This window comes from Globicephala melas, chromosome X (genome assembly GCF_963455315.2).
Source record: "Globicephala melas chromosome X, mGloMel1.2, whole genome shotgun sequence".
Taxonomy (NCBI): Eukaryota; Metazoa; Chordata; class Mammalia; order Artiodactyla; family Delphinidae; genus Globicephala; species Globicephala melas.
Window position 1 is genome coordinate 12,569,613 of NC_083335.1, and position 12,243 is coordinate 12,581,855.

Genomic DNA, 12,243 nt, shown 5'->3' on the forward strand with positions numbered 1-12,243 from the left:
CACATCTTGGGTCACAAATCAAGCCTCAGTAAATTTAAGAAAATTAAAATCATATCAAGCATCTTTTCTGACCACAACACTATGAGATTAGAACAGGGAAAAAAATGTAAAAAACAAAAACACATGGAGGCTAAACAATACGTTAATAAATAACCAAGAGATCACTGAAGAAATCAAAGAGGAAATCAAAAAAATACTTAGACAAAAGACAATGAAAACGCGATGATCAAAAACCTATGGGATGCAGCAAAAGCAGTTCTACGAGGGAAGTTTATAGCTATACAAACCTACTTCAAGAAACAAGAAAAATCTCAAGTAAACAATCTACGTTACACCTAAAGGAACTAGAGAAAGAAGAACAAACAAAGTCCAAAGTTAGCAGAAGGAAAGAAATCATGAAGATCAGAGCAGAAATAAATGAAATTGAAACAAAGAAAACAATAGCCAAGATCAATAAACTAAAAGCTGGTTCTTTGAGAAGATAAACAAAACTGATAAACCATTAGCCAGACTCATCAAGAAAAAGAGGGAGAGGACTCAAAACAATAAAATTAGAAATGAAAAAGGAAAAGTTACAACAGACACTGCAGAAATACAAAGCGTCCTAAAAGACTACTACAAGCAACTCTAAGCCAAGAAAATGGACAAATTCTTAGAAAGGTATAACCTTCCAAGACTGAACCAGGAAGAAACAGAAAATATGAACAGACAAATCACAAGTAATGAAATTGAAATTGTGATTAAAAATCTTCCAACAAACAAAAGTCCAGGACCAGATGGCTTCACAGGTGAATTCTATCAAACATTTAGAGAAGAGCTAACACCCATCCTTCTCAAACTCTTCCAAAAAATTGCAGAAGGAACACTCCCAAACTCATTTTATGAGTCCACCATCACCCTGATACCAAAACCAGACAAACATACTATAAAGAAAGAAAATTACAGACCAATATCACTGATGAATATAGATGCAAAAATCCTCAACAACATACTAGCAACCAGAATTCAACAACACATTAAAATGATCATACACAATGATCAAGTGGGATTTATCCCAGGTATGAAAGGATTCTTCAATATATGAAAATCAATCAATGTGATACACCATATTAACTAATTGAAGAATAAGAACCACATGATCATCTCAATAGAGGCAGAAAAAGCTTTTGACAAAATTCAACACCCATTTATGATAAAAACTCTCCAGAAAGTGGGCATAGAGGGAACCTACCTCAACATAATAAAGGCCACATACGACAAACCCACAGCAAACCTCATTCTCAATGGCGAAAAACTGAAACCATTTTCTCTAAGATCAGAAATGAGACAAGGATGTCCACTCTCACCACTATTATTCAACATAGTTTTGGAAGTCCTAACCACGGCAATCAGAGAAGAAAAATAAAAGGAATACAAATTGGAACAGAAGAAGTAAAACTGTCACTGTTTGCAGATGACATGATACTATACATAGATAATCCTAAAAATGCCACCCGAAAAATACTAGAGCTAATCAATGAATTTGGTAAAGTTGCAGGATACAAAATTAATGCACAGAAATTTCTTGCATTGCTATACACTAATGATGATAAATCTGAAAGAGAAATTATGAAAACACTCCCATTTACCACTGCAACACAAAGAATAAAATACCTTGGAATAAACCTACCTAGGGAGACAAAAGACCTGTATGCAGAAAACTATAAGACACTGATGAAAGAAATTAAAGATGATACCAACAGATGGAGAGATATACCATTTTCTTGGATTGGAAGAATCAGTATTATGAAAATGACTATACTACCCAAAGCAATCTATAGATTCAATGCAATCCCTATCAAATTACCAATGGCATTTTTTACAGAACTAGAACAAATCATCTTAAAATTTGTATGGAGACAAAAGACCCCAAATAGCCAAAGCAGTCTTGAGGGAAAAAAACGGAGCAGGAGGAATCAGACTCCGTGACTTCAGACAATACTACAAAGCTACAGTAATCAAGACAATAAGGTATTGGCACAAAAACAGAAACAGATTAATGAAACAAGATAGAAAGCCCCGAGATAAACCCATGCACCTATGGTCAACTAATCTATGACAAAGGAGGCAAAGATATACAAGGGAGAAAAGACAGTCTCTTCAAAAAGTGGTGCTGGGAAAACTGGACAGCTACATGTAAAAGAATGAAATTAGAACACTCCCTAACACCATACACAAAAATAAACTCAAAATGGATTCGAGACCTAAATGTAAGACGGGTCACTATAAAACTCTTAGTGGAAAACATAGGAAGAACAACTCTTTGACATAAATCACAGCAGGATCTTTTTTGATCCACCTCCTAGAGTAACGGAAATAAAAACATAAATAAACAAATGGGACCTAATGAAACTTCAAATTTTGCACAGCAAAGGAAACCATAAACAAGATGAAAAGACAACCCTCAAAATGGGAGAAAATATTTGCAAATGAATCAACGGACAAAGGATTAATCCAAAATATATAAACAGCTCATGCAGCTCAGTATTAAGGAAAGAAACACCCCAATCCAAAAATGTGCAGAAGAACTAAATAGACATTTCTCCAAAGAAGACATACAGATGGCCAAGAAGCACATGAAAAGCTGCTCAACATCACTAATTATTAGAGAAATGCAAATCAACACTACAATGAGGTATTACCTCACACCAGGTAGAATGGGCATCATCAGAAAATCTACAAACAACAAAAGCTGGAGAGGGTGCGGAGAAAAGGGAACTCTCTTGCACTGTTGGTGGGAATGTAAATTGATACAGCCACTATGGAGAAAAGTATGGAGGTTCCTTAAAAAACTAAAAATAGAATTACCATATGATCCAGCAATACCACTACTGGGCATATACCCCGAGAAAACCATAATTCAAAAAGAGACATGTACCCCAATGTTCACTGCAGCACTATTTACAATAGCCAGGTCATGGAAGCAACCTAAATGCCCATCGACAGACGAATGGATAAAAAAGTTGTGATACATATATACAATGGAATATTACTCAGCCATAAAAAGGAACGAAATTGAGTCATTAGTTGAGACGTGGATGGATCTAGAGACTGTCATACAGAGTAAGTCAGAAAGAGAAAAACAAATATCGCATATTAACGCATGTATGTGGAACCTTGAAAACTGGTACAGATGAACTGGTTAGCAGGGTAGAAGTTGAGACACAGATGTAGAGGACAAACATATGGACACCAAGGGGGGGAAACCCCGGTGGGCTGGGGATGGTGGTGTGCTGAATTGGGTGATTGGGATTGACATGTATACACTGATGTGTATAAAATTGATGACTATTAAGAACCTGCAGTATAAACAAACAAACAAAAGAATTTCCATAATACTAATTGCCTTTTGTTAAGTGTTTCTTATGTTCTAGGCACATTGCTTATCACTTTCCATATAAACTGTTTTATCTCCTTAAGCCCATTTCTTAATCTACAAAATTATTATGTGTTTCATAGGTCTATTATAAAGGTAAATGAGCTAATCTATATATCTATGTATATATATTCCCCCCCAAAAAACCAGATAAGGCACAGTGTATTCTACCTGAAATTTAGACCTAATCCTGAGATCTATAGGCTTGTTCTGATTCTATTTAAAACCCTTAAAATAATTCCATGAATTTGCATATTTCTTTATCTTCAAGTGTCTTTCATACTCAGTATATAATTTGGTTCTTACAATGCCCATATGCAGTACTTAGAGTGGGGATTATTGTTCACCATTTCACAAACAGGAAGAGGTTAATAGACATACTACAATAATAAGGCAAGTTTGTGACATAGCCAAGCCTAGAACCCAGATCTCCCCACAGGGCATTTGCGTTTTTTATATTGGGGCCATTTATGATAAAGTCTCATATTCTAAAATTTGTGTCATTTAAATGAGCACATTTGGTACAACTCTCTTGTGTGAAACTCATAAAAAGTTTTTGAAATTAAATCCCACTGCTTGGCTTCTGTTCATACAGAACATTTTTTTCTTGTTTTTAAGCCTTCAAAGTTTCTTCACCCTCATCTTGAGGAAGAGTTCTACATTTTCCCCATTGTTTACAATTAGTATGTCATCATACAGCTGGAAGTTTCAGGTGACGTTAACTGCCAACCAAGTCTGCCAACTTCTTAACAATGCCCAGTGTGGCATCTTTTGGGGTTTGTAAGAAATAATTTTTAATTGCTCAACTTTGAACAATGCACTGAGGATAATCATGCCTCCTGAGCCTGGACAAACCTCCAGACACAAAGCTGTTAGAAGTGTTCTGTAAGTTCCTTTATAAACCATTCAAAAGTTAAAACCCTAGACCCTTAGTAGTCACACCATAGCCCTTTTCTTTAATATGTTTCAAATGGAAAATATTTGAATTTGGAGGGAAAGAATGACTTTACAGTATTTAGTCTGAACCACCTCTAGAAGGAGGCATTCATTGATTCATTCTTTATTTCAACAAATATTTATGGGGTACCTGCTGTACCCTAGCACTGCTGGACCTGGGATAAAGCATTTAATAATCTTACTGCATGTTACATTAATTAGGGTTCCCTTCCTTTATTCTAAACTTATAGCTTATATTGTTACCAATGTATTGTCATAGGCAAGATGGAACATTTGTCTCAAACCTTAATTTGTTTTTTCAATCTGGTATTCACAGATATTTTCAAAGTTAATAAGGCAGTGTTGTGGATTCCCTTTAGTGATCATTCATTAAGGTGTTTTTCTTATATTTCTTCTTTTACTGATCCCTAGTTTTCAAAGGCAAATTCTTGCCTTTGTATTTGACAGCAAGGGCCAAATACAGAGACGCACTTGGGTACTGTGCAATTACAACAAATAAATATTTCGCGTGAATTTTTAAAAAAGAAAAAGATGTGCTCTTTTTGTCTGGGATCAACCTCAAAGAATCACAGATGGGAAGAACATTTTTTCAATTGAAGATGAGCACATCATATTGCAATGTTAAGACAAATTTCCTTATAAATCTGTTTAAAGACTATTATGAGTTGTTTGGCTAGTCAGTCCTCTCTGGAACCTCATCTCCCTTTTTTTCTGCTAACACATGGTTCAGGTCTACCTCGTAACATAAAGGAAAAGGTGAAGGCAGAATTGTTACTTGCTAAATGAAGATTATAATTTTGTGCATAATTTCATACAGGCACCCAAAGACTATGATGAGGAATTGCTTATACTACAGTCAGCCATTTGGAAAACACTACACACCCTTTCTTTTGCTCATCCTCTGATTGAGAATCTTTCAAGAGTGCATCAGAAGCAGTTACTGAAGAGGTCTTCTGCTAGTCACAATCTTTCCGAAACAGAGAAATGTATTCCCACCAGCTTAGTCCGCAACCCCTGCCTCTTTCCCTTTGCCCACAGTAACTCCTGCTGTTCAGTCTTTGAAGGGCTTCATTTGACTGTTAGGATACCTCCCTACACTAAGCTACAGAATCCACAAATGTTTCCTTTTTTTTACCTTAACCCAGGTCTTTCCTGACACCCTTTTACTAGGACTTAACATAACTTCCTTAGCTGTCTTCCATATACAGGAAAGATATTTATCACACACTATCAAAAAAGAATGCTTTGAATAGGAACAGTTTCTCTAGAACCAAGGGTGTCATAACTGGAATGGGCCTTAGAAATGGTCTGTACAGTAAAAAAGAAAAAAAAACTGAGCCCCAGAAAGTTGAAGTGACTTGCCCAAAGTCAGGCAGCTTGTAAGGTGTCCACTCTTTCGTTAGGTCCTCCCTTTTATCCAATTTGAGAAATGACACATTAGGGATGCATTCAGTGGTTATAAGGCTGACTGAAGTTAAGTACGCTCATAAGAACTCATTCTTTATCCTAAATATTACTGTTTTCTAATTGGCAGGGAAACAAGCTCCAGCTAAAGATAGATGTCTCAATAAAGTGGTAACAATATCATGTCACTCTGAGTTACCCAAAGACCTGGACAAAATCCTGCTCAGTACCAGCTTTGATACATTTGCCCTCAAAGCAAGCATCAAGCAACAGACCATATGGATAATTTCTAAAAGTCAGTGACCTGGAAGCAATAAACCCTGAGTTTCCTATCCATCTCTGTCTCTAATTAATTGTGTGACCTTTAGTCAATTCACTTCATTGCTTTAGGCTACAATTTTCTCATTTATAAAATATAGGAAGCAATTTATGTGAATGTGTTTGGAGAAGCAAAAATAGCTAACAATGATAATATTTATTGAAACTTACCATGTGCCAGGCACTATTATAAGCATATCCATGGGCGTTTCCGCAGAGCTGGAACTCCCGGCTCGGGGGGGTCTCTTCCCTCCGCCGTCACAGGACTGCCCCGGAGCCCGAGGAGAGGGCAGCCTCACGGAGGCTGCCAGCTCTGGAGGGGCCCCGGCGGCCGAAGCCACGACAGTCGTGGGGACGGCGGGCCAGAATCATTGTACCTAGGGGGGAGGAGGAAGATGGCAGAAGAGTAAGACGCGGAGATCACCTTTCTCCCCACAGATAAACCAGAAACACATCTACACGTGGAACAACTCCTACAGAACACCCACTGAACGCTGGCAGAAGACCTCAGACCTCCCAAAGGCAAGAAACTCCCCACGTACCTGGGAAGGGCAAAAGAAAAAAGAATAAACAGAGACAAAAGGATAGGGACGGTACCTGCACCAGCAGGAGGGAGCTGTGAAGGAGGAAAGGTTTCCACACACTAGGAAGCCCCTTCGCGGGCAGAGACTGCGGGTGGCGGAGGGGGAAAGCTTCAGAGCCGCAGAGGAGAGCGCAGCAACAGGGATGCGGAGGGCAAAGCGGAGAGATTCCCACACAGAGAATCAGGGCCGACCGGCACTCACCAGCCCGAGAGGCTCGTCTGCTCACCCACCGGCGTGGGGTGGGGGGGTGGCTGGGAGCTTAGGCTCGGGCTTTGGAGGTAAGCTCCCAGGGAGAGGACTGGGGTTGGCGGCGTGAACACTGCCTGATGGGGTTAGTGCACCATGGCTAGACGGGAGGGAGTCCGGGAAAAAGTCTGGACCTGCCGAAGAGGCAAAAGACTTTTTCTTCCCTCTTTGTTTCCTGGTGCGCGAGGAGAGGGGATTAAGAGCGCTGCTTAAAGGAGCTGCAGAGACGGGCGCGAGCCGCGGCTAAAAGCGCGGACCCCAGAGACGGGCATGAGACGCTAAGGCTGCTGCTGCCGCCACCAAGAAGCCTGTGTGTGAGCACAGGTCACTCTGCACACCCCTCTTCCGGGGAGCCTGTGCAGCCCGCCACTGCCAGGGTCCCGTGATCCAGGGACAACTTCCCCGGGAGAATGCACGGCGTGCCTCAGGCTGGTGCAACGTCACGCCGGTTTCTGCCGCCGCAGGCTCGTCCCGGATCCGTGCCCCTCCCTAACCCCTGGCCTGAGTGAGCCACAGCCCCCGAATCAGCGGCTCCTTTAACCCCGTCCTGTCAGAGCGAAGAACAGACGCCCTCTGGCGACCTACACGCAGAGGTGGGGCCAAATCCAAAGCTGAACCCCGGGAGCTGTGAGAAGAGAAGGGGAAGAGAAGAGAAAGGGAAGAGAAAGGGAAGTCTCTCCCAGCAGCCTCAGGAGCAGCGGTTTAAATCTCCACAATCAACTTGATGTACCCTGCATCTGTGGAATACCTGAATAGACAACGAATCATCCCAAGTTGAGGAAGTGGACTTTGAGAAAAAGATATATTATTTTTCCCTTTTTCCACTTTTTGTGAGTGTGTATGTGTATGCTTCTGTGTGAGATTTTCTCTGTACAGCTTTGCTTTCTCCATTTCTCCTAGGGTTCTGTCCGACCGTTTTTTTTTTCTTTAAAAAAATTTTTTTCTTAATAATTATTTTTTATTTCTTATTTTAATAACTTAAGTTTTTTATCTTACCTTATTTTATTTTATCCTATATCTTTCTTTCTTTCTACTTTTTCTCCCTTTCATTCTGAGCCGTGTGGATGAAAGGCGCTTGGTGCTCCAGCCAGGAGTCAGTGCTGTGCCTCTGAGGTGGCAGAGCCAACGTCAGGACACTGGTCCACAAGAGACTTCCAGGCTCCACGTAATATCAAATGGCGAAAATCTCCCAGAGACCTCCATCTCAATGCCAAGACCAAGCTTCACTCAACGACCAGCAAGCTACAGTGCTGGACACCCTATGCCAAACAACTAGCAAGACAGGAACACAACCCCACCCATTACCAGAGAGGCTGCCTAAAATCATAATAAGGCCACAGACACCCCAAATCACACCATGAGACATGGACCTGCCCACCAGAAAGACAAGATCCACCCTCATCCACCAGAACACAGGCACTAGTCCCCTCCACCAGGAAGCCTACACAAACCACTGAACCAACCTTAGCCACTGGGGACAGACACCAAAAACAACGGAAACTACGAACCTGCAGCCTGCAAAAAGGATACCCCCAAAACAGTAAGATAAGCAAAATGAGAAGACAGAAAAACAGCAGATGAAGGAGCAAGGTAAAAACCCACCAGACCTGACAAATGAAGAGGAAATAGGCAGTCTACCAGAAAAATAATTCAGAATAATGATAGTAAAGATGATACAAAATCTTGGAAATAGAACAGAGAAAATGCAAGAAACATTTAACAAGGACCTAGAAGAACTAACGAGGAAACAAGCAACGATGAACAACACAATAAATGAAATTAAAAATACTCTAGATGGGATCAACAGCAGAATAACTGAGGCAGAAGAACAGATAAGTGACCTGGAAGATAAAATAGTGGAAATAACTACTTCAGAGCAGAATAAAGAAAAAAGAATGAAAAGAACTGGGGACAGTCTCAGAGACCTCGGGGACAACATTAAACGCACCAACATTCGAATTATAGGGGTCTCAGAAGAAGAAGAGAAAAAGAAAGGGACTGAGAAAACATTTGAAGAGATTATAGTTGAAAACTTCCCTAATATGGGAAAGGAAATACTTAATCAAGTCCAGGAAGCACAGAGAGTCCCATACAGGATAAATCCAAGGAGAAATATGCCAAGACACATATTAATCAAACTATCAAAAATTAAACACAAAGAAAACATATTAAAAACAGCAAGGAAAAAACAACAAATAACACACAAGGGAATCGCAATAAGGCTAACAGCTGATCTACCAGCAAAAACTCTGCAAACCAGGAGGGAGTGGCAGGACAGATTTAAAGTGATGAAGGAGAAAAACCTACAACCAAGATTACTCTACAAAGCAAGGATCTCATTCAGATTTTATGGAGAAATTAAAACCTTTACAGACAAGCAAAAGCTAAGAGAGTTCAGCACCACCAAACCAGCTTTACAACAAATGCTAAAGGAACTTCTCTAGGCAAGAAACACAAGAGAAGAAAAAGACCTACAATAACAAACCCAAAACAATTAAGAAAATGGGAATAGGAACATATATATCGATAATTACCTTAAATGTAAATGGAATAAATGCTCCCACCAAAAGACACAGACTGGCTGAATGGATACAAAAACAAGACCCACATATATGCTGTCTACAAGAGACCCACTTCAGACCTAGGGACATATATAGACTGAAACTGAGGGGATGGAAAAAGATATTCTGTGCAAATGGAAATCAAAAGAAAGCTGGAGGAGCAATTCTCATATCAGACAAAACAGACTTTAAAATAAAGACTATTACAAGAGACAAAGAAGCGCACTACATAATGATCAAGGGATCAACCCAAGAAGAAGATATAACAATTGTAAATATTTATGAACCCAACATAGGAGCACCTCAATACATACGGTAAATACTAACAGCCATAAAAGGAGAAACAGACAGTAACACATTCATAGTAATGGACATTAACACCCCACTTTCACCCATGGACAGATCATCCAAAATGAAAATAAATAAGGAAACACAAGCTTTAAATGATACATTAAACAAGATGGACTTAATTGATATTTATAGGACATTCCATCCAAAAACAGCAGAATACACATTTTTCTCAAGTGCTCATTGAACATTCTCCAGGATAGATCATATCTTGCGTCACAAATCAAGCCTTGGTAAATTTAAGAAAATTGAAATTGTATCAAGTATCTTTTCCGACCACAACGCTATGAGACTAGATATCAATTACAGGAAAAGATCTGTAAAAAATACAAACACATGGATGCTAAACAATATACTACTTAATAACAAAGTGATCACTGAAGAAATCAAAGAGGAAATCAAAAAGTACCTAGAAACAAATGACACTGGAGACATGACGACCCAAAACCTATGCAATGCAGCAAAAGCAGTTCTAAGAGGGAAGTTTAGAGCAATACAATCCTACCTTAAGAAACACGAAACATCTCGAATAAACCACCTAACCTTGCACCTAAAGCAATTAGACAAAGAAGAAAAAAACCCCCAAAGTTAGCAGAAGGAAAGAAATCATAAAGATCAGATCAGAAATAAATGAAAAAGAAATGAAGTAAACAATAGCAAAGATCAATATAACTAAAAGCTGGTTCTTTGAGAAGATAAACAAAGTGATAAACCATTAGCCAGACTCATCAAGAAAAAAAGAGAGAAGACTCAAATCAATAGAATGAGAAATGAAAAAGGAGAAGTAACAACTGACACTGCAGAAATACAAAAGATCATAAGAGATTACAACAAGCAACTCTATGACAATAAAATGGACAACCTGGAAGAAATGGACAACTTCTTAGAAATGCACAACCTGCCGAGACTGAATCAGGAAGAAATGGAAACTATGAACAGACCAATCACAAGCACTGAAATTGAAACTGTGATTTAAAATCTTCCAACAAACAAAAGCCCAGGACCAGAAGGTTTCACAGGCGAATCCTATCAAACAATTAGAGAAGAGCTAACACCTATCCTTATCAAAGTCTTCCAAAATATACCAGAGGGAAACACACTCCCAAACTAATTGACGAGGCCACCATCACCCTGATACCAAAACCAGACAAAGATGTCACAAAGAAAGAAAACTACAGGCCAATATCAATGATGAACATAGATGCAAAAATCCTCAACAAAATACTAGCAAACAGAATCCAACAGCACATTAAAAGAATCATACACCATGATCAAGTGGGGTTTATTCCAGGAATGCAAGGGTTCTACAATATACGCTAATCAATCAACATGATACACCATATTAAAAAACTGAAGGAGAAAACCATATGATCATCTCAATAGATGTAGAGAAAGCTTTCGAAAAAATTCAACACCCATGTATGATAAAAACCCTCCAGAAAGTAGGCATAGAGGGAATTTTCCTCAACATAATATAGGCCATATATGACAAACCCACAGCCAACATCATCCTCAATGGTGAAAAACTGAAACCATTTCCACTAAGATCAGGAACAAGACAAGGTTGCCCACTCTCATCACTCCTATTCAACATAGTTTTGGAAATTTTAGCCACAGCAATCAGAGAAAAAAAGGAAATAAAAGGAATCCAAATCGGAAAAGAAGAAGTAAAGCTGTCACTGTTTGCAGATGACATGATACTATGCATAGAGTATCCTAAAGATGCTACTAGAAAACTACTAGAGCTAATCAATGAATTTGGTAAAGTGGCAGGATACAAAATTAATGCACAGAAATCTCTGGCATTCCTATATACTAATGATGAAAAATCTGAAAGTGAAATCAAGAAAACACTCCCATTTACCATTGCAACAAAAAGAATAAAATATCTAGGAATAAACCTACCTAAGGAGACAAAAGACCTGTATGCAGAAAATTATAAGACACTGATGAAAGAAATTAAAGATGATACAAATAGATGGAGAGATATACCATGTTCTTGGATTGGAAGAATCAACATTGTGAAAATGACTCTACTCCCCAAAGCAATCTACAGATTCAATGCAATCCCTATGAAACTACCACTGGCATTTTTCACAGAACTAGAACAAAAAATTTCACAATTTGTATGGAAACACAAAAGACCCCGAATAGCCAAAGCAATCTTGAGAATGAAAAATGGAGCTGGAGGAATCAGGCTCCCAGACTTCAGACTATACTACAAAGCTACAGTAATCAAGACAGTATGGTACTGGCACAAAAACAGAAATATAGATCAATGGAACAGGATAGAAAGCCCAGAGAGAAACCCACGCACATATGGTCACCTTATCTTTGATAAAGGAGGCAGGAATGTACAGTGGAGAAAGGATAGCCTCTTCAATAAGTGGTGCTGGGAAAACTGGACAGG